The 23,294-nt window shown below is 33.7% G+C and overlaps 1 long non-coding RNA gene across 2 annotated transcripts in view; it reads left to right on the top strand.

Annotated features, from left to right (window-relative positions):
• LOC125922935 (uncharacterized) overlaps nucleotides 1–23,294 on the top strand; it is a 72,382-nt gene that overhangs the window by 5,371 nt on the left and 43,717 nt on the right. For both annotated transcript variants that reach the window (XR_007457836.1, XR_007457835.1), the window contains exon 2: nucleotides 5,619–5,673. This is a non-coding gene — a long non-coding RNA (uncharacterized LOC125922935). The remainder of the gene's footprint in view (nucleotides 1–5,618; nucleotides 5,674–23,294) is intronic.

Below are 23,294 nucleotides of genomic sequence, written 5' to 3'. Positions count from 1 at the left end.
TACTCACTGGACTTGAGGAAAAAAAATTGAAGGCATCAGTGACACACTTACCACAGAGATAAAATGGTTAAAAAAGAATTAATCAGAGATGAAGAATACAATAAATGGGATTAGAAACATGCTTGATGCAACAACAGCAGGCTGGAAGAAGCAGAAAAATGAATTAATTTCCTAGAAGACAAAGTAATGGAAAGCAATGAAGTTGAACAAAAGACAGAAAGAAGAATGATGCAAAATGAGAATAGACTTAGGGAACTCATTGACTCCATCAAACATAACATTGAATCATAGTTGTCCTGGAAGAAGAAATGAGGAAAAAGAAGGCTCTGCACTGGGCATGGAGTTTGCTTAAGATTCTCTCCCTCTCCATTTATCTCTGTCTCTGTCTCTTTCTCTTTCTCTCAAAAAAAGGAAGAAACACAAATGCAATAAAAATGAGTATTTATGGAAAAAATCAGTCAAGAGACTAAAAAAATAAAAAGGATATAAAAAATATAACATACCTAAAATGTGGAGAGGAGAGGAATAAAATTGGGTTTAAACTTAAATGACCATCAATGTAATATAGATTGCTACATACAGAAGAGATTATATACAAACCTAATGGTAACTACGTATCAGAAACCACTAATAAACATGCTAATAAATAAAAATAAAGAATCCAAATATATCACTAAAGACACTAAAGAATTAATCACTAATAATACTAATCATACTAACACTACATAATCACTAAACAAATAAATCAGCAAAATATGGAAGAAAGACAAGAAAGGATCAGAGAAAATCTTCAGAAACAACCAAAACAAGTAATAAAGTGGCAATGAATACATATCTAAAAATAATTATTTTCAATGACAATGGCTACATACTCCAATCAAAAGACATAGGATGTCAGAATGGATTAAAAAAAAAAAAAAGACAAGACCCATCCATATGCTGTCTACAAGAGTCTCACCTTAGACCTAAAGAGACCTGCAGATTGAAAGTGAGGGGATGGAGAAATATTTATGATGCCACGAGAAAGCTGGAGTAGTAATACTCATATTGGACAAACTAGACCTTAAAACATAAAGTATAAGAAGAGGCAAAGAAAGGCATTATATAATAATAAATGGGACAATCTAACAAGAAGATATAATAATTGTAAATATGTATATACCCACTATGGAAGCACCCAAATACATAAAACAACTAGTAACAAATATAGCAAAACTAATCTATAATAATACATTAATAGTAGAGGGCTTTAGCACCTAACTTACATCAATGGACAAATAATCTAAACAAAAAATAAACAAGGAAACAATGACACCTTGGATGAGATGGATTTAACAAGTATATTCAGAACATTTTACCCCAAAACAGCAGAATACACATTGTTTTAGAGTGCACAGGGAACATTCTCCAGAATAGATCACATATTAGGACACTAAACAGGCCTCAACCAATTCAAGATCAAAGTCATACCATGTGCCTTTTCTGAACACAAGACTATGAAACTAGAAACCAACCACAAGAAAAAACTTGGAAAGACCACAAATATATGGAGGTTAAGTAACATGCTACTAAGTAAGGAATAGGTTGAAAAGGAAATCAAAGAAGAAATTTTTTAAAAAAGATGAAAACAAATGAAAGTGAAAACACAATAATTTAAAACCTTTGGGGCACAACAAAAGTGGTTATAAGAAGGAAGTTTATAGCAATACAGGCCTACCTCAAGAAGAAAGAAAATTTTCAACTAAACAACCTAACTTTACATCTAAAGGAGATAGAAAAAGAAAAACAAAGCCTCAGTACAGCAGAAGGAAGGAAATAATAAATATGAGAGCAGAAATAAATAGTATAGAAAGAAAAAAACAATACCAGCAAACAAACAAACAAACAAACAAAAACAATATAACAGATCAATGAAACCAAGAGCTGGTTATTTGAAAAAGATAATAAGATAAACCTCTAGCCAGACTTATCAAAAAGAAATAATAAAATCAAAAAATAAATAAAATCACAAATGAGAGGAAAGAAATAAAAACCAACACCATAGAAATACAAATAATTATAAGACATTATGAAAACTGTATGCCAACAAATTGAACAATTTAGAAGAAATAGACAAATTCCTAGAAACATATAACCTACCAAAACTGAATCAGGAGTAAATAAAAAATTCAAACAGACCAATATCCAGCAAATAAATTGAATCAGTAATAAAAATAATAAACAAAACAGACAAACAAACAAACAAATAAAAAACCCTCTCAAAAACAAAAGTCCAGGACGAGATGGCTTCATAGGCAAATTCTACCAAACATTTAAAGATAGTTAACACCTATTCACTTCAAGTCATCCAAAAAAAAGAAAAGGAAGGAAAACTTCCAAATTTATTCTATGAAGCAAGCATTACCCTGATACCAAAACCAGATAAAAACACCACAAACAAAGAAAACTACAGGCCAATATATCTGATGAACACAGGTGCAAAACCCTTAACAAAATACTAGCAAACTGAATGTAACAATACATTTTAAAAATGATTCATCACAATCAAGTGAGATTTATTCCTGAGTTGCAAGCATGGTTCAGTATTCTTAAATCAATCAGTGTGATGCATAACAGTAATAAAAGGAATTATAAAAACCATATGATATCAGTAGATGCAGAAAGAGCATTTGACAAAATATAACATCCGTTCACAATTACAAAAACCTCAGTGGGGGCGCCTGGATGGCTCAGTTGGTTGAGTGGCCAACTTCGGCTCAGGTCATGATCTCACAGTCCGTGGGTTCAAGCCCCCCATCGGGCTCTGTGCTGACAGCTTGGAGACTGGAGCCTGATTCAGATTCTGTGTCTCCCTCTCTTTCTGGCCCTCCCCCATTTGCACTCTGTCTCTCTCTGTCTTTCAAAATGAATAAATGTTAAATTTTTTTTTTTAAAAACCTCAGTGAAGTAGGTTTAGAAGGAACATACTCAACATAATAAAGACTATATATGAAAAACCCAGTTAATACCATCATAAACAGGGAAAAACTGACAGCTTTTCCTCTATCATCAGGAAGAAGACAGAAATGTTCATTCTCACCATTTTTATTCAATATAGTACTGGAAGCCTAGACACAGCAATCAGACAACAAAAAGAAATAAAAGGCATTCAAATTGGCAAGGAAGAAATAAAACTTTCACTATTTGCAGATGACATGATATTCTAAATAGAAAAACTAAAAGACTCCACCAACAAACTTCTAGAACTGATAATCAAATTCAGTGAAGTCTCAAAATACTAAACCAACATACAGAAATATATTGCATTTCTATACATCAGTAATGAAGCAGCAGAAAAAGAAATTAAGGAATCAATCCCATGTATAATTGTATCCCCCAAAATAAAATACTTAGAATAAACCTAACCAGGGAGGTTAAAGACCTGTACTCTGAAAACTATAGAACACTGATGAAACAAATTGAAGATGACACAGAGAAATGGAAAGATATTCCATGCTAATGAATTGGAAGAACAAATAGTGTTAAAATGTTTACACTGTCCCAAGCAATCTACACATGAAATGCAATCCCTATCAAAAATACCAAAACCAGTTTTCACAGAGCTAGAACAAACAGTCCTAAAATGTGTATGGAACCACAAAAGGCTCCAAATAGTCAAGGCAATCTTGAAAAAGAAAAGCAAAGCAGGAGGCATCACAATTCGAGACATCAAGCTATATTACAAAGCTGTACTAATCAAAATAGGCTGGTAATGACACAGAAATAGACTCACAGACCAATAGAACAGAGTAGAGTGTCCTGAAATACACTTATACGGTCAATTAATCTTCAACATAGGAAGTAAGCATATGCAATGTAAAAAATACAGCCTTTTCAATAAATACAATGAATAGTGGAAAAACCAGACAGCAACATGCAAAAGAAAGAAATTGGACCACTTTCTCACACCATATATAAAAGAAATAAACTAAAAATAGATTAAAGACCTAAATGTGAAACCTTGAAACCATAAAACTCCTAGAAGAGAACATAAGTAGTAACGTCTTTGACATTGGCCATAAGTAACTTCTTTCTAGATATGTCTCCTGAGGCAAGGGAAACAAAAGCAAAAATGAACTATGGGAACTAAAGAAAAAAAAAAAAAAAGCTTCAGCACAGTGAAGGAAACAATCAACAAAACTAAAAGGCAAAGGCAACCTTTGGAATAGGGGATTTGGAAATGACACATCTGATAAAAGGTTAGTATCCAAGATATATACAGAACTTATAAAACTTAACACCCCCAAAACAAAAAAAAAAATCCTAGTAAAAATGGGCAGAAGACATGAATAGACATTTTTCCCAAAGAAGACATAGATGGCCAATAGACACATGAAAAGATTCTCAGAATCACTTATCATCAGGGAAATGCAAATTAAAAGCACAATGAAATATCACCTCACACCTGTCAGAATCACTGGAATCAACAGCAAAGGAAACAAGTGTTGGCAAGGATGTGGAGAAAGGGGAACGCTTTTGCAATGTTGGTGAGAGTGCAAACTAGTGCAGCCACCATGGAAAACAGTATGGAATTTCCTCAAAAACTTAAAAATATAACTTTCCTATGTTCCAACAAGCACACTACAAGGTATTTACCCACAGAATACAAAAATACTAATTCATAGGGATACATACACCTTAATTTTTATAGCAGCACTATCTACAATAGCCAAATTATGGAAAAGGTCCAAGTGGCCAACATTGATGAATGGATAAAAAAAAAATAATAGATGTGATCTATCTATCTATGATTTCTAATCTATCTTGTTCCCTATATATATAATGGAGTTACTCAACCATAAAAAAAGAATGAAATCTTGTAATTTGCAAGAACATGGATGGAGCTAGAGGGTATAATGCTAAGTGAAATAAGTCAGGCTGAGTAAGACAAATACCATATGATTTCACTCATATGTAGAACTTAAGAAATAAAGGAGAAAAGGGGGAAAGAGAGAGAGAAGCAAGCAGACTCTTAATCAAAGGGAACAAACTGATGGTTGGCGGGTACAGTGATGGGTTCAATAGGTGATGGAGATTAAGGAGTGTACTTGTTGGGAAGAGCATCGGTGATGTATGGAAGTGTTGAATCACTATATTTTACAACTGAAATTAACATTATACTGTATATGTTAACCACCTGGATATTAAATAAAAACTGTTATTTATTTTTCTTTTTTAATGTTTTATTTTTATTTTTTTTTTTTTATTTTTGAGAGAGAGAGACACCACACAGAGTGTGTGCAGGGGAGGGGCAGAGAGAGGGAGACACAGAAACTGAAGCAGGCTCCAGGCTCTGAGCTGTCAGCACAGAGCCTGATGCAGGGTTGGAACTCATGAACTGCAAGATCATGACCTGAGCCAAAGTCCAATGCTTAACCGACTGAGTCACCCAGGCACCCCTAAATAAAAACTTCTAAAAAAGATACTATAATTCTATAAAACCCAGAGTCAAGTAAAAAGTAATTATTAAACATAAACTTATTAAGATACTTTGACCACTATGTGCCAAATTCTTTTACACATTAACCTGATTTAACAAATAAGACTATAAATTGCATATTCTTAATACCATTTTTCAGATTAAAGAAAGGAAGTTTAAGAGAATTCAATAATTTCGCACAAGCAGTGGCAAAGGTAAGATTTCAACCCAGGTTGTTGGAGTCTAAGTACAGATCTTTCTTAAATGAGAAGCCCTCTCAATGATAAAGTGTGCATTTTCTTTGTACTATCAATGCCCTCAAAATTCTTTAAGAATACTTTATCAAATAGATGAATGTTATCATGGCTTTTATATATTAATTTAGCCCACAAATTACATTATACCACACAGACTATGCTCACATCACTCTATTATTTTGTCAGCTCTGTATAAAAAAAAAGTAGTTCTACTTATTATACAAACACTACAGGTAAAATATTGTAACAGAACAACCAGAAAAATTACTTGTTGCTCTTGTTATGAATTAGTAGTTTTATTTTTTAAAGTGGGATACATTGCTTATTAAGAAAGAATTCCTTTTTAAAAAAACAAACTGAAAGCTCAGTGTTATGTAAAAAGGACAAAGTGGAAGAATATAATGAACATATGAAGGAAGTAAGGAAATAGGTATTCAAAGAATGTTTATTATTCTTCATTCAAATCAAAGGCTTTTTAAACAAGAAGTATGACGAGATAGAATACGTTTATTAATAAATACTACAAGGTATCTTTTAAAAGCCAATACTCCTGTAACTCCTTTAAATATTAAAACAAAACAGAATTATATTTTCTAAGTTTTCTAATGGGTAAAAAAATGGAAGAAATATTAATCCTATCAATGTAATATTCAAAATTAAGCCTAAGCAAAACCAATATGCTCAGTACAATGCCTACTTAACAGAAACAATTTAATTTGGGCTTTATTGGGGGAAGGTGGATTTCTTTTGGTTTATGCTATTACTAGATGGCAAAATCAAAGGATTACTATAGTTCCCAAAGATGATTCTAGAGAATTAAGTGCCTCAAATACTCTGCATTTTGAATGAGCATGCAAAATTTAGAGATTTTTCTAAATCAAGATCATTAGAAACTTTACCAGCTTGAAATGAAAAACATCTCTTACCTGTGATATAGTTTTGTTCAGTGTTTTCATTTTAGTGTGAAATCAGAAAAATGATCAGACCTTCAGTTCAGTGGCTAATTACCTGCTAAAGCTAAATACTGCTTTCCAATTCTCTGACGCAAATGCCATTCCTTTAATTAAATCACAAAAATCTACCTCAAGTAAATGTTAGATAGGAGAATTTACATAAATTCAATAAAGGCAAGAAAATTTAGAGATATATTAAACTGCAGAACATTGGCATGGCATATTTTCTACAAACTTGGTAGTCGCTATTTCTTTGTGCTTAATTCTTCATGTACGAGAACCTAAATATGCATGGAAACTCAATTAGTATCAGACTATTTCTGGGTTGACCAAATTCTCTTGAATATTAACCCCTAAACATCAAAATTGGACTTAAAACTTTCCAAATCACAGATTCTATAATGTTTGTATTAGTGGATGCACATAATACAATTGTTCTCTTTTTATTCCCTAGGTAGGTTTCCATTTTTAGTTCCCTATTGTTGAAGTGATTGGCTTAAGTGGCTACAGTTGGTGTTAAATGATAGGGATAGTAAAGTAGGTTGTCTCTATACTGTATCTGCACGGGGGTTCTGTTGAGAGACAATACTCTGTGTGTGTGTTACATTTCTGTACCTCTGGCAAGCAAAGCACTAATTGACCTTTTCTCCTGGGTTATCTTTTCAATGCTGTATAATAAACAACATTGAAGTTAGAAGCAGTGTCTCCCTCTGGAGCAAAGGGCAGGTATGCTTAGTATCCAGCATAATAAAGATTTATGTCCCTAGGGTCAGGTGTTCCTCACCTGAAATATATCTCTGTTGTGTACAGGTCTCACCTGGCTCTCTTTATACCAGTCTATGGAAACTGGAACTTGGGAACTAATATAAGAAAATACTAGTTCAAATTCACTACAAGTCCAGTGAATAATAAAATTCTTTATCTCTGTCCCAGGAGTCTCATCTCTTCTGCCATCATCCATGAAACTGGCAGGCTAAATTGTAAGCTAACAAGTAAGATAAAGCCTCTGACTCTTCACAAGTCTTAACAGGTTTTCCAGACAACTAGGGTAGGGGTAGTAATCTTTGTATGTCTCTTTTGACATGAAAACTTCTCTTGAACTAAGAAAATGGTTGTTCTAATAAAAGGCATAGGATGGTTCTTGAACATGAGCTATAATAAACTTGAATTGTATTGATTTCCAAGAGAAATAAGCAAGATGCTTTAAAGGGCTTATCTGATTCTATTATTTCAAATTATATATAAAGTAGGGGTCAGATTTTTGTTTTGGTGAGGGAGGAAGAGGGTGAGATATAGTCATAATACCAAACCATTGAAATTCACTGTGTAAATTACTGTAGAAAAAGCCTTGTAACTTGATAATTATCTATTTGCTACTTGAATCAATAGAACTTTTTCAGCACTTATAACCGAGGTCCTTGGTAATGTGATATGTTACATAGCAAATTTATAGGCCTTGTTTAGAAATATAAGAATATGTGAAATCTCTTAGAGAAACAGTGACTGCCATGATGAACTACTACCACTCTATCTTGTCAGGAATTGGTCACTCTTCATTCTATGTACTGATTTGCATGGTCACCACTATAAAATATGTTTCTTAACATCCAGCTAATTTCAAAATGTCTACATTTCCGACCATAAATTCACGTTCAAAATATTCATTAACAAGAGCAAAGAAATCACTGCATTTTCCTTATAGTTATTTTGTTTAGTGAGAACATCAATCACTTCTAATTTATTTGTACCAACATATCCCGGGGGCACAATTAATCTACATCATTGAAAACTGTTTTAGAAATACCATTATAACAATCTGAAATATTAAAATCGTATTTTGTTATTTCCCTTGTTCATAATTAAACACACTCTCAGACAGCCGTTGCCGTTGCAATTCTAATTCAGTAGTAAGGAAAATGTCTAGACTATTTACAGTGACACTGTAAAGATACACAAATGATGGGGCCTTTTGATAGCTTTTATATCTAAAGCTAATTCTTGTCCCCTGTGAACCTTTGCTAGTGAAATTAATGAAATAAAAACAATTTCAAAATTTGAATGAAGAAAGTTGGAAGGTGTACATGGAGCGATATGGAAAGAAATCAGTCAAAACAGAAAGCAGAGGCTTCCCAACATAAATAAAAGACCAGTTCCTAATATATGACTATGAAATGTAAGTTTGAGTACATTTCAAGTGAATGCATGAGTCAGAGTTCCAAGTCAATATATGTTGGCCTCTTGGAGCACCTGGGTGGCTCAGTCGTTGAGCGTCCGACTTCAGCTTAGGTTATGATCTCGAGGTTCACGCGTTCGAGCCCTGCGTCAGGCCCTGTGCTGACAGCTCAGGGCCTGGAGCCTGCTTTGGATTCTGTGTCTCCCCCTCTCTCTGCCCCTCCCTCATTCATGCTCTGTCTCTGTCTCAAAAATAAACATAAACATTAAAATTTTTTTTAAAATATACATATGTTGGCCTCTTAAAAAAATATATATATATGCATATATATTTCTTAATTTATACTTGGATCATGCCATTCCTAGAAGCTAGCTACAAGAAAAACAAATAAAAACAAAACAAAACCACAAACAACAAAACTCAACTACATATATCTACAAAGATTTTACCCATATACATGTCATTCAAGTTATTTGCTGTAGTTTGCATTGCACAACTTACGTATCATAAAAAAGGTAATATATTGTTATATATCCAGTTATACCTTCTATTTGCTTGTGGATAAAAGACATTATTTTCTTTTAAAATGGAAGTTACTTTGAGGACATAATTACTTCAGGGTTTTTCTTTTTCAATTTATTTTTCCATGTACTAAGCTAACATGTTGGTGCATGCCTCCAGAGATCTCTTACAAAGTTTTTCAAATATGAGTGACGCCTTTAATTTCTGAAGTGATTCTCTTTAACCTTGACACAGAAATCCCAACATTATAGTTTAATTTTTCTAGCCCCCTGGTAGGGGTGGGAGGAGACAAAAAGATAGAGGCAGAGAGAGAGAGAGAGAGAGAGAGAGAGATTGACATAGAGAGGGAGACAGAGAGAATATGAATTGTGTGCCTGGATTGAATAATAACTTAAATTATACTCAAAGTAACTTTTACATTTTGAGTTATTTCTTTTTTTGAGATCATTTCTTCATGTGTATCTGGATTCTACTGAAAACACTTCAGCAACAAGTAGAGAACGTTAACCTAATAAATGCACTTGTATTTATTGTGTTTATTTGCACCCCTTAGTAATTAATTCTGTACCCTTAGTAAGTTAAAGGCATATGTTAAAAATGTGGAAAGACTTCAGCTTAAGGGAAAGGCCTACTTCCATTTCGGAGAAAGCCTGTTCTAAATGATCTCAGGTACGAGAGAAAGTAAATCAGTAAAGCAGTTCAGGAACAACACAGAATGTGGAATGCCATCTTTAATTAGAAGCATCCCCACTAAGATGATGAAGCCACAACAAAGGGTCTTATTTCAGAGCCTTGATAATACAGGCAAAACATGCTGTAAAAAAGCTTGCAAAGTATTTTAATTAGTGTGAAAAGAAAGGGTAGGAAGGAGGGTAGGTGAAGAATTCCTTAAATTCTTCAAAATCTCAGAAAGGTATGGTTTAGAGACACGGCCATACTCTGTCATGTTTTTCTCCTGCTCTCAGCTATAAAGCAACAGTGGAGCTAGAAAAGTATAATCTTGTGCGACAGCAGGGCATGGACATATCTATCTTCAAAATTTAGTGCCCCAGGCTTGCCATGTGGCCATGTTTTGGAAGATAAATTTTTTAAAATGATTAAAAGAATGATGTACTTTTATTTCAACACACATCTTAAATTTGAGAAATTGTGATAATTTCTTCCCTATCCATGGTAAAATCAGCACACTGCACACTGTATTCAGTAGATTGGATAACTTCAGTCTAGTGTTACAGTCTCCTTAATGCTACTACAGGAGTGCTCATTAACTGCTTCATTGGTAAATACCAGGCGGCTATCGTTAATTACAAATCATCGACTGTTTTTATATGGCCAAAGTAGTGTGTATAATGTATTCAACTCTCCAGTCATGCCTTGGGGCATTTCTCCTAATATATTTTTGCCATATTTGTTGTTTCTTATAATGGAAATAATGGCTAAAGAAAATCAGAGTCCTATTTCATAAGGAATGAAGTAATGATCTTTTTACTGATTTCTAATAAGATGTAGTATTAGCAGAATTTACTTAAATTTTCAGCTTTATTTAAAAAAATCCCATGTTCAGAATGCCTGGTTGGCTCAGTCAATTAAGCATCTGACTCTTGATTTCAGTGCAGGTCATGATCTCCCGGTTCATGGGTTCGAGACCCAAATTGTGCTCCGTGCTGACAATGCGGAACCTCCTTAGGATTCTCTCTCTCTCTCTCTCTCTCTCTCTCTCTCTCTGCCCCTCCCTGGCTCCCTCACTCTTGTGCTCTCTCTCTCTCTCTCAAAATAAATAATAAACTTAAAAAAATCCATACGGGTTGTTTTACAACTTGAAAGAAAGCAACAAAAAAAGAAGTATTTTAGAAATTTTGGATGAAACATCCACTCACAGAATTCATAAAAATAGATTTGATACTAAAAAGTATATTCAACTATCAAAATTAATCTGTTAGTTCTTCACCAACAAAAATAGACCAAGAACTTATTAATATCACTGGTAAGCTATTTTGTAATGTCATGGTATGTTGAATACAACTAATTCCTAATTAATATTTTTGCTCATTCTTACAAAAGGGCAAAGACAGTCATAAGACAAAAAAAAATGTTTCACAGAAGAAAGTAAAAATAGGTGAAATACATCAATTTAATTCAGTATATACATTAAAATTAATACATAATGATAATATATCACTATTGCATTGCATAAATATTAGGCTTAGGTGATACACAGTACAAAAATGGTGATATATTCTTTTATTTTAATTGTTTTTAATGTTTGTTTATTTTTGAGAGACAGTGTGAGCGGGGGAGGGGCACAGAGAGGGAGACACAAAATCTGAAGCAGGCTCCACACTCTGAGCTGTCAGCACAGAGGCCCACGTGAGGCTGGACCTCACGAACCACGAGATCGTGACCTGAGCCAAAGTCAGGCACTTAATCAAGTGAGCCACCCAGGTCCCCCTAAAAGTCAGAAATAATATTGGGACATTTTATATTCAAGGATTGTTTGATTTCTTCTATTGATACAAACTTTTTTGTTGTTCTCTGTACTCAGTAATGACTATAACAACTTATTTTGTTTATTTTCTAGAATAATGTCCATTTTAAATTATATACACCTGTTCTGTACATATCAATTCATTACCTATGTAATGAAAATATGTAACAATTACTAACAGACCATACAGAAAATGCATTTTACCAATCCTGTGTTGCACCTGAAGTTCCAAAATGTTACCTGTCTCAAATTTAGTATCTAAGTGTCTCTCCTGCTGACCAGATTTAGTTTGTACTTGTAGACTTGAGGGCATATTCATTTAGCTTCTTGACCATTTTGCTGCCAAACAGACGCATGCCAGGCGTAGCATATTTTTCCCTTCTATGAACTTAAAACTTACATATCTTTGTAAAAATGTAGATTAATTTCAGATTTTATGTGAAAAAGTTAGGAAGACCACAATAGAACATCTTTATTTATTTAATTTTTTTAATGTTATTTATTTTTGAGAGAAACGAAGAGACAGAGCCCGAGCAGGGGAGAGGCAGAGAGAGACACACACAGAATCTGAAACATGCTCCAGGCTCTGAGCTGTCAGCACAGACCCTGACACCGAGCTCCAACTCACCAACTGTGAAATCACGACCTAGGCCTAAGTCTGACGTTCAACCTACTGAGCCACCCAGGCTCCCCTAGAACATCTTGTATATACTAAATGAACTTCTTCAAGAAAGTGTTATGATAAAAGAAGTGTTATGGTAAAGAACACAGTAATATGGTAAAGTACACAGAAAGCATGAAAACAAAAATACTGTCTGCCATCATTTATGATAAAAGTTTGTTATTGCCATTTCACTAATATAAAATATGAACTAATAACATGTTGATAAAAGTAGGCATCTTTACTTCTTAATTATTATATACCCATAAATGGGAATAATTAGAATCCTATGTGGGCTATATTTGGTTATTTCTAACACTATGTGTTATAATCCCTAAGAATTAGTACCACTAGGGATTTACTGTTGCCGTGCTTTTTTGTACTAAATGTACATAAACCAGAAAGAACATTTTTTTTTGTAAAAAATAAAAAAAAAGGTATTTCTTTGCCAATACTTCTAAAAGCAGGCCTCTATTTACTGCCCAAGGTTATTTGATTTAGAGATAGTTGCGCATTAAGGTGGTAAATTGGCAAAAGGAACCTTAGATGGAGCATGTTGTTTACACAATATATTTCCCTCCTGACACACCAGCCATTACTTTTCAGTCCAAGAATATCTGTATACATTTGTTGTACTGGAAAAGAGATATACATTCAATGTTGCCATAGCATTTGCTTTATAGTCACCCAACAATACAAAATATATGTGGTAAGAATACTACTTCAGTAACCATAGCAATACCTAACTACTTGCAGAAATAACTATTATGTGTTGCACATTTCAAATGTTTTTGATAGCTACAGTTAAGTTGTTCTCCAGAATGGTGGTATCATTTTATAAAGGCCTTTCTAAATCTTTAGCAAAGTGGATTAGGGAGAGCAATTTAATGAAAATACCTGTATGAAAAACATGGTTCTTTCAAAAACATACCATTATTGTGTTACAAATGGAAACTGCATCTAGTTAGTACTATTTGGCATATTATAGACAATCAAAAATTATATGCTAGGTGGTTGAATATATACAATAATGAAAGAAAAAATAAACTTACATCTAAAGGAAAGCATAAGAGAAAGAGTATCTACATTTTTTGGCATATTATGGATTAATACTCATGAGACAATGTTTGTACTCTATTTGTGCCATATCAACTCTATCAGAAAGTGGAATAAAATGAATAAGTTAAACAAGTCTTCACAAAACTGTACTCTTAAGCATCAGGCAGAGTAGAGCGTCCTCCATTTTTAAAATTTCTCCCAGAACACCACTCCCTGCTACCTTGACAAAATCTTAATAGTCTCTTACCTCTCAGCTGCATCGTTCAATGAAATCTTTGTTGCCTATTGATTCTGCTCAAAACTTTCAGAGATATTTTTTTTAAGTTAAATGAAATTATGTAATTCAAATACTTAATTACCATTGTTGGCTCAAATTTAGTGGCTCTCAATCTCCATGGACATCATAATCATCTAAAAATCATTACAAAAGCATGAATACAAACTGCTGGCACCTCAGACCTGCTTAGCAGGTTCTCTGGGGGTGCAGGGTTCTGTAATTTAAAGATCCTCCCAGGTGATTCTGATAAATCCATGAGCATATACTCTCCATCCTAAATCACTGGACATACTATGAATTTATCTGCTCAAGCATTGCCATCAAAGGTCTTTCTGAAAAAGCCAAAATGAGTATTTCCATATTATCTATCCTATATTACAATAGCACTAACTTTCTCACTACAGCCTGAGTATGGCTTATCCTTCTACACTCCTAATCCTAGAAATCCCTCCTTATTTCCTCTTCCTTAGCAATTTCTGGCTTTCCTAAATTATCACATCTTCTCTGTGAGGGTCTTCTTTAATTCCTCCCAGATGGAGTGAGTATCTAAGGCTCATATGTGTTCAAAGCTTTTGTTGTTTCTTTTAATTTGACAATTATCAACTTGTATAATCATACTTTATTTTTTGAAAGTGACATTTTATTGGAAAATAAATTGAAAAAGTGAAGATACATTTTTTTTCAAATTACTGTTTCTTCTACGTAGCATAGGATTAAAATCCTAATTTCCAAAATTACAATGTTTAGTGTAAAGTTTAGATAATCTGAATATATATGAAGACTTCTTTTTTTCAGTTAGGATTTTAATATTATAGTTGATGTTGACAATAGGTTGATACTTTCTATGATACATATATGTGTGTGTGTGCATATGTGTGCATGTATATTCTTAAGAGTTTATATTGAGGGGCACCTGGATGGCTTCAGTGAATTAAGCCTCCAACTTCGGCTCAGGTCCTGATCTCATAGTTCATGGGTTGGAGCCCTGTGTTAGGCTCTGTGCTTGCAGCGCAAAGCCTGCTTGGGATTCTCTCTCTCTCTGTCTCTCTCTGTCTCTCTCTCTCTGTCTCTCTCGCTGTCTGTTTCTCTCTGCCCCTCATCCACTCACACACTCTCTCTCTTTCATAAATAAATAAGCACTTAAGAAAAAAAAAAAGTTTACTTTGAGTATAAACTGGAAAATGAAAGTGTAAAATATCTGGGACACCTGGGTGGCTCAGTTGGTTAAGTGTTGACTTTAGCTCAGGTCATGATCTCATGGTTTATGAGTTCGAGCCCTGAATGGGGCTCTGTGCTGACAGTTCAGAGCCTGGAGCCTGCTCAGATTCTGTGTCTCTCTCTCTCTGCTCCGCTCAAGCACACTCTCTCTCTGTCTCCCTCTCTCTCTCTCTCAAAAATAAATAAACATTAAAAGAAATCTTAAAAAAAATATTTAAGACTAGTACAGGCCTGGCTACTATTGAGTATAGACCATTCAGTCTGGGGATGTATAGAGAGGCATGCATGAAAGCCAAATGACAAAAATTAAATCAAATAGTGTAGAAATATTTCCATCAACGTGACTGTTTAAAGGCACCAATACCAGTCTAAGTGAATTCAAATCTATTTTAAATCTTAAAACATGTCAAAAGGTTCTACACAACTATTTCAGAACTCTTTGGAAATATACACAGTATTTACTTTATACTTAGAAAGTATAACAAAAAGGGAAAAAAAGCAAAGTACTGAGGGCTTCTAGGTGCTTAAAAAAATCTTAGCAGGTAATTATACTGTATTATATCATATGCTTGGCTCTTTGATTAGGCTATAAGTTACTTAAATACAGAGCGTATGATCTATTGATGTTTTAAATATTGGAAATAATGCTTTAAAACACAAATGCTCAATTAATGAATGCTAAAAAATGGAGGTATTTGTGATTAATATTAAAGTTGTCACTATATAAACCTCAATATGCTCTGGATTTCCATATAGGACATATTTTCACCTTTAAAATATTAAAGGGGCACCTTTAATATAGGGGCGCCTGGGTTGCTCAGTCAGTTGAGTGTCTTCGGCTCAGGTCATAATCTCACGGTTTGTGAGTTCAAGCCCTGCATCAGGCTCTGTGTTGACAGCTCAGAGCCTGGAGCCTGCTTCAGATTCTATGTCTCCCTCTCTCTCTGCCCCTCCCCACTCATGTTCTGTCTGTCTCTCTCTCTCTCAAAAATAAAAACATTAAAAAAAAATGTAAGTAATAAAGCTAATGTCACATTACAATGACCAACCATCCAGGTTTTCCTGACACTAAAGAGCTTCCCAGAGTGCAAAAATTTTAAGTCCTAAAATTGAGACAGTATCAGGCAAAACTGGGAAAGTTAATCATACTTTTAAAATCAAATTTAATTTAACATTTGAAAATTAAAGCCATATTAATCAGGGGTTTTATTACCTGTAAGAGCTTTTTTTTTTACAATATATATATATGTGTGTATATATACACACACATATATTTAGGTTGAGTTGTTTTTCTTCCAATTATTAAAAAATTGATTTCACATCTGATGGAAGGTGATTATAATGGAATAGCTATAATCTAAATGTAAAAAAAAGTGGTATTTTATTTCAGTTATATATTAGAGTAAGCTCCTCCTATACTAAAATACTTGGATAAAATTGGGTCTGTTAAAGCATTGTCTAAAGAAAACAAAAAGTGACTAGATTTCATTATATGATTGTTCTTTGGTTTTATGATAATATAGATTTAATTTACTCCAGGATTTGTTTAAATCTAAGGTTTCTATAAATTACTAGATTAGAATAATCTTTACTTAAAAATACACACTTATTTTAAGGATAATTTAGGTCAGGTCAATCTTTTCAAGCTGTATTTTGAGAATGAACATATACTTAAAAGTCTCCCAGATATACTAAAACCAGAATAATTTTGACGGAAATTAAATAATGACCCAGTAACTTCACTAGTCGTTATTTTCCCAAAGAAAACAAAAAAACTAATTTGAAAATATATATGCACCTCTATGTTTATTGCAGTACTATTTACAATAGCCAAGTTATGGAAGTGTCCATCAATAGATGGATACATTAAGAAGAATTAAGAATTAAGAATGAATTAAGAAGACAGGGTATATATGGGAATAGGAGATAGAGGCTTCCAGTTATGGACTGAATAGGTCATGGGGAAAAAAAGGTACAGCATAGTGAATATAGTTGATGGTATTATGATAGTGCTGAATGGAGACGAACAGTAGCTACACTTGTGATGAGCATAGCATAATATATAAATTTGTTCGATCACTATATTATACACCTGAAAATAATGTAACATGTTTAAAATAAAAAGTTTTTAAAAGAAAATTTAATAATTAATTCCTGTGAATTTACAATCTTTTAATTACTTAAAATGAATCTGTTGATTACATTTATCAATTTAATGACTATTTCTACCCATATTCTCATTTATATTGAAAAAAATACTTAATGAGGATAAAGATGGCCTCAAAAATGCCTAACAAATTAAAGATGAAGCACATGTAGCCACTGCAGAATTAAGACAACACCAGAATTCTGTCAATACACTAAGAGAAATATCTATTTATAAACTATTGTTTTGGGCAGAGATTGATTTAAATCACAAGTTAAATTAGATATTTTATACTTGTATTTCATTACTGTCTTGAAGAATTAGCCTATATCATATTGTTTTGAATAAGATATTATAACCAATTATGCTAGCTTTATTTTCTTTGTTTTTTTTAATAGACACAGTTTTGATGCTAATATTTTTTCAAATAAAATTCTATCTTGCCTGAGTATCTTTTGTAATACTAAATTTTTTTTTAGAAATTGGTCGTTTGTTAACAATGTTCATTGCTTTAGTAGCTCATGAAATAATATGAGCTCTAATTTTAATTTGTTTACTTTAAGTTCAACCTTTAACCTTAATTTTTACCTGTTTTTTAGCAGTTAGCACAGTGTTCTCATAGCATGCACTCCGTGGATGTTTACATTATGAATACACAAATTTTTATTAAAATATTTGGTGATATAATTCACTCAAATAATTATACTGAGTAATTTTACATGAGAAAAGACACTAGCTGTTACCCATAATGAATATTTAAAAAAAATGTTTATGGATTTATTTTTGAGAGCAATAGAGAGACAGCAGGGGAGGGGCAGAGAGAGAGAGAGACAGAATCCCAAGCGGGCCCCATAGCTGTCAATGCAGAACCCAAAGTGGGGCTCAAACCCATGAACCCTCAGATCATGACCTGGGCTGAAACCAAGAGTCAGACGTTTAACTTACTGAGCCACCCAGGTGACTGGGACTTTAGTCGCCACATCATCAGCATCCTGGTAATATTCCATGAATCCCATGATATTTCCTGCTGTTAGGCATGATGGATCCTATCCAGTGATTGATCACCTGTTGGGTCCCAGAACTCAGGACCAATCCACAAAGTCAAATGGAATGGGCTAAGATACAGCTTCTCTGTGGGTTTTAATTAGGATAACACAGTGTGATCAATGCAGTCTCCTTCATATAACCAGTGTTACCTGTACGATTTCCCATAATTAACATCATAATTTTGACATTCTATTTTCCCTAAGTCCATCATGTAGGACACATTTCTGTTATTTCATGAATTATACCAAAGCAATCAGCATTAACCAAAGGTCAATTGCCAAATATATTTGGTTTGTTAGACTATAACACACGTTAAGCTTATTAGAAACTTATTTAAACAAAATTAAATTGTACTAGGATGTTTCTTTAATGGTTATCACAATAAGAAAGAAAACAATAATAAGAGTTTTGTTCCTCTATTCTTCATTTACTCATTCTCCTTACTCTTCTTTAGCATTCAATATATAGTTCTAGATAAAATAATAAAAATTAATGCAACATCAGACTGAAGCTACTAAATTTATTCAGCAAACTATTTTGTGAACAAAACCAAACCAAAAACATGTTTATCAGAAATGTCAATTAAAGAAACAAAACCTATCATTATTAATAAATTGAAATATAAAATATATCTTGCTACAGGCTGCATTTTGAGAGATGTATTTCATACATATTAGAAAAGATTTTGAAAATACAAGAAAATCAATAAACACTGCTACAAAGCAATTATAAATCAAGGCATAAATGATATTATGTAGGCATAAGAACACTTAGCCAAGTTGGAAAATACTTAAAATATGGGAGCAATTTTTTTTTTTAATGTTCCTTCACTTTTGAGAGAGACAGAGAGAGACAGAGTCCAAGCATGGGAGGAGCAGAGAAAGAGGGAGACGCAGAATCTGAAGCAGGCTCCAGGCTCTCAGCTGTCAGCACAGAGCTTGATGTGGGGTTCAAACCCACAAACTGTGAGGTCACGACATTGGCCAAAGTCAGACTCAACCTACCGACCCTCGCAGGTGCCCTGGAGCAATTGTTTTTGAAGTAGGTAAGTCAAAATGAGAAATACCAGAAAAAATAGATTTCTTTTTTTAAGCCAAATTTTGGCTAAAATTTTTTGTTGTTCAGTTGCTCACATTGGTTTACAAAAGAGTTGCATTAAACAAAATAGACCTAAACTATAACAGGAGATATTTAGTTGTATAATACAAGATTTGTTATCAGTGAATATGGCTGAACAGCAGAAAAGAATATTGATCTAATAGGAGGTAAAAGTCTTCTCTGTTTACTTCTTTAAATTTTTTTTAAGTATATTTTGAGAGAGAGAGAGAGAGTGCTAGTGAGCAAATAGGGGAGGGGCAGAAAGAGAGGGAGGGAGAGAGAGAATTCCAAGCAGGCTCTGCACTGTCAGCGTACTTGAAAACAGGGCTCGAACCCACAAACCATGAGATCATGACCTGAGCCAAAATCAAAAGCCCCGATGTCTAAACAACTGTGCCACCCAGGAGTCTTTGCCTTTTTAACTTTTAAAAATTTTTATTATTTTATATGTAAGAGGGTTAGGATTCCAATAATAGAAAAAAAATAAACTATCAAAATTTCTCCTATGCTTTTATGTTCAGGATATTTAAGGTAACTATAGGACATACACTGTATGACATATTTAAGAGGATTTTGTTTTTCTCTTATTATTTGTACAATAATAATTCAAGACAACCTGCAGGGATAGTCCACATCAAATAACAACAACAAAAAAAATATGGGGCGCCTGGGTGGCTCGGTCAGTTGAGCGACCAACTTTGGCTCAGGTCATGATCTCAAGGTCTGTGAGTTCAAGCCCCAAGTCGGGCTCTGTGCTGATAGCTCAGAGCCTGGAGCCTGCTTCTAATTCTGTGTATCCCTCTCTCTCTGCCCCTCCCCAGCTCATGCTCTGTCTCTCTCTCTCTCTGTCAAAAATAAATAAACATTAAAAAAAATTTTTTTAATATAACAAAGTTCATTTATTTCTAACTGTCATTTTATACAACAAGCACTATATCCTATGACATGTCACAAATATATCAAGATAAAAATGGGTAAGATGATAATGCTTTCTCTTCTTTCCTCTTGGATTATGAAGAGTAAGCAAAACCAACCAACAGCAATTGTTGAGGCACCCATATGTCTTTTCTTATCCTGCAGCTAGATCCCAAATAACAAAGAAGTAAACAAAAGGAGAAAGGTCAACTTAAAGATGAAGGAATGAATGTGTCATAGGATACTTAAAATATTTTGAGAGAGAAAAATCAAAGACTTTATAAAGGAGCATTTAACTAAAAATGGATAAAAGATCACTAGGACAGTTTGATGGTATTCCAAGAGATAGCAGACACTGTTTATAGAAACCAGTGGTCAAGCTGTCCTAAGTGAGTGGTGTGCAGAAAGGTTGGGACAATAAATATGCACTTTTACTCTTCATAATAAGGGAAGAATGAAGAACTCGCTCTTTCATGTACTTAACTGATTTTTTATCTGATGTTTTATTTTTTATTTATATTTTAAATGTTCATTTATTTATTTTTGAGAAAAAGAGAGAGAAAGACACAAGAAGCAGGGGGCGCAGGGGCAGAGAGAGGGAGGGAGAGAGAATCCCAAGCATGTTCCGCAGTGTCAGCATAGAGTCCGGTCCTGGGCTCAAACTTACAAACAAGGGAGCTGAAATAAGGAATTCGATGCTTAACCAACAGAGCCGCCCAGATGCCCCTTTATCTGAGTTTTTAAAATAATATTCTGAGGGAAATGAATTGGATAAAATGATTTGGAACAAACAAATGGGACACAGATTGGCCGAGGATAATGAAGTTTGGCTCATTTAAGGAAGTGGTATAAACAAGATTTAAAAAAAAAACACCTTCCTGTTCCTTCAGAGCAAGCAAGATGGTATGTTATAGAGTAGTAATTCATAAACTTTTATGTACCTATTGATGAAACACGTAAGAATCATAACATGCAAATTCTCATTGAGTAGATCTGGTGTGGGGCCTGACATTCTGCATTTCTAACAAACTCCATGGGGAAGCCAGGCTACTAGTTCAAGGCCAACACTCTGAGTAGTAAAGTTGTACAGTTAAAGTTAATCTAAGTCATAAAGAACACAAAAATACCAGGGAACTTTGTTCTGGGATAAGATTCAATGTCCCACGCATTTCTTTTTGGGGGGTGGGTAGGTATCTATGCAGTTTAGAAATTAAAAGGACACACGGACCAAGAGAGCTTTATCAAGCCACCTTAGTTGAGGAAGATTAAAGTGTGGATGTGAGAAGCAGGAAAAAGTGTTTCAAGCAAGGTTCCTAAGACCCAGCTTCTCAACTGGCTTTGAGTTCAACTCAGAAATGGCAGAATTCTTAGAAAAGTTTAAAAATTATCTTAGGACTGAGTAAAGTGTGCTCCCCACAGGCACAAACATCCAAGTGTAGCAAGAACACTAGCAAAGCCTTTGTCTTTAATTAAAAGCCCAGTGCAAGGGGAGCCCCAGGTTTATTTTTGCCCAAACCAAAAGAATAATCAATTTGCCATTAAAAAAAAATAGTTCTTTATTTAGAAAAAAAAAATTCTTAGTTAGGACTGTTTATTTTTTTGTCATATTTACTTTGATTAAAGATAGCTGATATGTATTTGAAAACACACCATTAATCTGTCCCTGTAAGTCTTGTACACGAATTAACTTTTTAGTTCTTTTATTTTTTTAACTTTATTTGAGAGTGAGAGAGAACGAGCATGAGTGGGGGAAGGGCAGAGAGAAAGAGAGAGAGAGAGAGAGAGAGAGAGAGAGAGAGAGAGAGAGAGAATCTAAAGTAGGCTCCATGCTGTCAGCACAGAGCCAATTCAGGGCTCCATCTCATGAACCCTGAGATCATGCCCTGAGCTGAAATCCAAGACTGATGCTTCATCAACTGAGCCATCCACCACCCCTGAATTGACTTTTTAAAACCTTCATCCACTTTTTCTACCTATTTGTCAATGGAGAAAACTAAGAATTAGTATTTATGACTTGATTAAAGTAGCACAAAAACTTAGTTGGCTCATAGCCAAATTAGTCTGTTAATAATTTAACATTAAAAGAGACTGGTTCACAGTTTATCTGAAATCCCCATTGCAAGCCCTGGGGGAAAATTCTGATTGTCTAAGCAATGAAAACTTGTAGCAGCTATATGAATTCCTTGAGTTATTAAATGACCAAGTCAAATTTCAGAGATTAGTTTTAGATCTGTACTGTTCTACATTGTAGCCACTAACCCTGTGTGCCTCCTTAAATTTATATTAATTAAAATTAAATGTAAGAAAAATTAACTTCTTTAATCAAGAGAGCCACATTTCAAGTGTTTAGTAGCAATATGTGGCTTGTGGCTACCATATCAAACAGCGTACTATTCCACATGCATGTTTCCAACATTACAGAAAATCCTGTTGGAAAAATCAATCCTATTTTAATATTGACAGATCTCTTATGCATTTGTTAATTTTCAAACCATTTAGTATATTACCTAACTTTATTCTCACAACCATCATATTAAAAATACAAGACTTACTATTACAATATTATATAAAGTTAGCCATGCTTTTTTTTGTTTTTTGTTTTTTTGGCTTTTTTTAAAACCAAGCTGTAGTTAAAGATCTGGGAAGCTCAAATCTGTGTAACTTGTGTAACTAATTTATTCAGTAGGATTCAAAATTCATTTCTATCTTTGTGTTGGGTGATCAAGTTTTGAATTTGAACAGTATTAGCTTTCAATAGTCTACTTTATCATCTAATATGATTTGCTGTACCATGGAAATTTTGTGTCTTTAGATAAAATAAATAAAATTCTTTAATTAAGTTGGAATATTAGGAAAAGCTCTATATGACATAGATTTTGAATAAATGCCATGGGTACTTAGCTCAGTATTAAAAAAAGAATAACACCTGTGTGTTTATGTTGATGTAGCAAAGCACCACCTTAAATTTTTCAAGCAACAATTTTAAAAGCTGTCACATTTTTACACAGTAAAACTAAATTAACGT

Source organism: Panthera uncia, chromosome B1 (assembly GCF_023721935.1).
Source record: "Panthera uncia isolate 11264 chromosome B1, Puncia_PCG_1.0, whole genome shotgun sequence".
Classification (NCBI taxonomy): domain Eukaryota; kingdom Metazoa; phylum Chordata; class Mammalia; order Carnivora; family Felidae; genus Panthera; species Panthera uncia.
Note: the sequence above shows the minus strand (reverse complement) of the source record. Positions and strands in the feature narration are given on the sequence as shown.